Here is a 3,377-nt window from a genome sequence, read left to right on the forward strand (position 1 = left end):
ATCTCATTGATTTCAAACTTTACAATGTAACATCTGTTATCCCGTGTCCTCTCTGAATTCCATGTTTTTATTTCTCCTTCTTTCCCAACCCTTCTAAACTTTGTTCTTAAGCAAATGTTTCCCTTTTGATTTCAAATTTTTGATTATTCTAAGAAGTGCATACCTCTGCAGTGTTATGGTTCTCCTTATAGATTTCTCTACATCTTGGCTAACGGGTCAGTCATGAGGGTGAGTTTAATTCCAAAACTGAAGGGTGACTGAGAATGATAATCTTGGGGGTTCCACCAGTGTCTCTTTGATCATTTGCTTTTCTTGCTGTTAGGTGGTCTTGTTGTTAAGCATCAAGTCGGTTTTGATTTGATAGTGACCCTTGATAGGGTTTCTGAGAAGCCATTGGTAGGTTTGAACTGCTAACATTTTAATTAGCAGTCCCATGCTTATCCTTCAATGCTATACTGGGACTCCATGTAATTGTGTGTTGTATTGGAGTAAATTTTCCCAGTAAAATTCTCATAGGCCATCCTTTTTTACTTTAGAAGAGTGACCAGATGCATTGACATGATGGGGGAAAAAAATTTCTCAGTACAACTTTCTTGACAATTTTCTCACTGATGTAGTTTTCAATTTTCTTAAAACTTTTTCTAATAGGCTCTCATGATTGTCCTAAGTCCTTTTAGAAAATCTATCAAGATGCCCCTTTGGAGTCCCATATAAACAGTTTTCATAACCGTCTTAGCTGACCTCTCTGCCTTGACTTTAACTGGCTCAGTTGTTGTTGTTAGGTGCCATCGAGTCGGTACCGACTCATAGTGACTCTATGCATAGCAAAACGAAACAGTGTCCAATCCTGGGACAACCTCACTACCGCTGCTACACTTGAGTCCATTGACGCTGCCACCTGGCCAATCCATCTCGTTGGGGGTCTTCCTCTTTTTCTCTGACCCTCCATTTTATGAAACATGATATCCTTCTCCAGCGAATGTTCCCTCCTGACAATATGTCCAAAGCATAAGTGACACATCAACATAGACCATGGGTCCCCACCCTGTAACCGCTGCTGCTACAGTTGCTCCTGCTGTCAGTGCCATCCCCCAGTATAAATATGCTGCATGAGTCTGCAATCCACAATAACATCTTAATGCACAGCCACAAGTCACCATGCAGCAGCCTGCTATTCATGTAGAAGATCAGGAACCGGTGACTGCTTCTGTGTTGTCATCTGTCCCTCCTCAAGAGCAAAAGCAAATAATGGGTGAATGGCTGTTTCCTCTTATACAAGCCATGCACCCTAATCTTGCTGGTAAAATCACTGGTATGTTGTTGGAAACTGATAAATCAGAACGTCTTCATATGCTTGAGTCACCGGAGTCTCTTCATTCTAAGGTTGATGAAGCTGTTGCTATAATACAAGCCCATCAAGCTAAAGAGGCTACCCAGAAAGCTGTTAACAGTGCTACTGGCATTCCAACTGTTTAAAATGATCAGGGATCATGAAGAAGAAACTCATGCTTCACCGAAGAAAAATACCTATACATAAAAAACCTTTAAATATTGTGGAAAATAAAAACATCGCAAAATATAAAATAAATTAAAAAAAAAAAATAAAAAAAAAAGGAAAGGAAAGGAAACTTTGAACTCTATGTACCAAGCAAATGCCAGATCTAGCATATAATCCTAGTCCTAGATTACTTATTCATTGTTTTTTAAAAAAAAATAGTAAAATATAAAAACAAATTACTGTTTTATAGGCCCTTGGAAAAAAAGAATTTTCAGCAAAGTACAAAAATTTTAAGCATTTCTTTAATTTTGTAATTCTTTACTGTGGAAAAGCTCAGAATGTCAATTCTGTTTTAGATGACAGAATTGGTAACTGTTTTAGACAACAGAATTGGTCATTTGGATTATAAAATTCTTACTTTAATAAAAATTCCTTAAACCGTGAAAAAAGAAAAAGACAATTAACCTAACTGAAAAATGGGCACAGGACATGAACAGACACGTCACCAAGGAGGAGATCTGGGCAGCCAACAAACATATAAAGAAATTTTCACCGTCACTAGCGATTATGGTGGTTGTGGTGGTTATGTGCCATGGAGTCAGTTGTGACTCATAGTGACCCTGTACAGAGTTTCCAAGGCTATAAATCTTTACAGAAGAAGAAAGCCTCATATTTCTCCCATGGAACAGCTGGTAGTTTCGAACAGCTGACCTTGCGATTTGCAGCCTGATTCATAACCACTGTGCTACCAGAAGTCCATTAGAGAGTTGCAAGTCAAAACAACAATAAGATATCATCTCACACCAGCAATAACAGCAAAGATAAAAAAAAAGTAGAGGATAATAAAAGCTGGTGAAGATGTGGAGAGACTGGCATGCTCTTGCATTGTTGATGGGATTGCAAAATGGTCTAACCTCTCTGGAAAGCAATATGGTGCTTCCTCAGAAGTTTGGAAATAGAATTATCCTATGATCCAGCAATTCCTCTACTTGGAATTTATCCACAAGAAATAAGAACCACAACATGAGTAGATATATGCACACCAATGTTCATAACAGCACTATTTACAATAGCAAAAAGAAGGAGACAGCCAAAAAGCCCATTAACTGAAGAATCGATAACCAACTGTATTACATACACACAGTGGAATATGATGATAACTTGAAGAATAATAAGGAAGCTGCAAGCCACCACATAAGATGGACAAAACTTGAGGACATCATGTTGAATGAAATTACTCAGTCACAAAAGGAGAAATACTGCATAGGATCACTGTTGTAAAAGACTAAAAAAAAAGAACCTATATTTAAGGGGTGGGGAATTTTTTGCTGGTTATCCCAATATGGAGGTGGAGTGAGGGGAGGGAAGGGAAGGTAGAGCACAGAGTAATGAATATTTCTGGTGCTGCTGTTTTCTTTGGTCTGCGTGTCTTCTTGTTCTGAGTTCATGGTTTTTGTGTTCTCGCATGTGAATTTCCTCATAATTTTAATCTTTCCATGTTCATCTTGGATTTTCATTTTCTTGGTATGTTGTGAAGTGTTAATTTTCTTTGAGGTTACCTTGTATCCCATTAACTTTTCCTTCTAATTAGTGCAATCTATTTTATCCTGCAATCTACCTGACCTTCTTACTATCTGGATCTATTTTCCTACATGTTTACCTTCTTTCACATTGTAATTGTTTTGATCATAGCTTGACCTTCCAGATTCTCTGAGTTTGTTCTTATAGTTTTGTTCTGTTCTTAACTCTTCCATCTATCAATTTAGTTCTGGGAGGTGCTGCCACGTATGTCAATCTCTGGTTGTTGTCTGTTCTTGTTGGTTCTCAGTCCACAGAACTCCCTTTAGGATGTTTTATAGTGCAGGATTGGCTTTAGCAA

The 3,377-nt window shown here is 37.9% G+C and overlaps 1 pseudogene; it reads left to right on the top strand.

The window, feature by feature from the left end:
• The window catches only part of LOC102818043, a 7,580-nt pseudogene extending 6,104 nt beyond the window's left edge, over nucleotides 1-1,476 (top strand).
• The last annotated feature ends 1,901 nt before the right edge of the window (nucleotides 1,477-3,377 follow it).

The sequence above is a fragment of the Chrysochloris asiatica genome, unplaced genomic scaffold (assembly GCF_000296735.1).
Source record: "Chrysochloris asiatica unplaced genomic scaffold, ChrAsi1.0 scaffold00002, whole genome shotgun sequence".
Lineage (NCBI taxonomy): Eukaryota > Metazoa > Chordata > Mammalia > Afrosoricida > Chrysochloridae > Chrysochloris > Chrysochloris asiatica.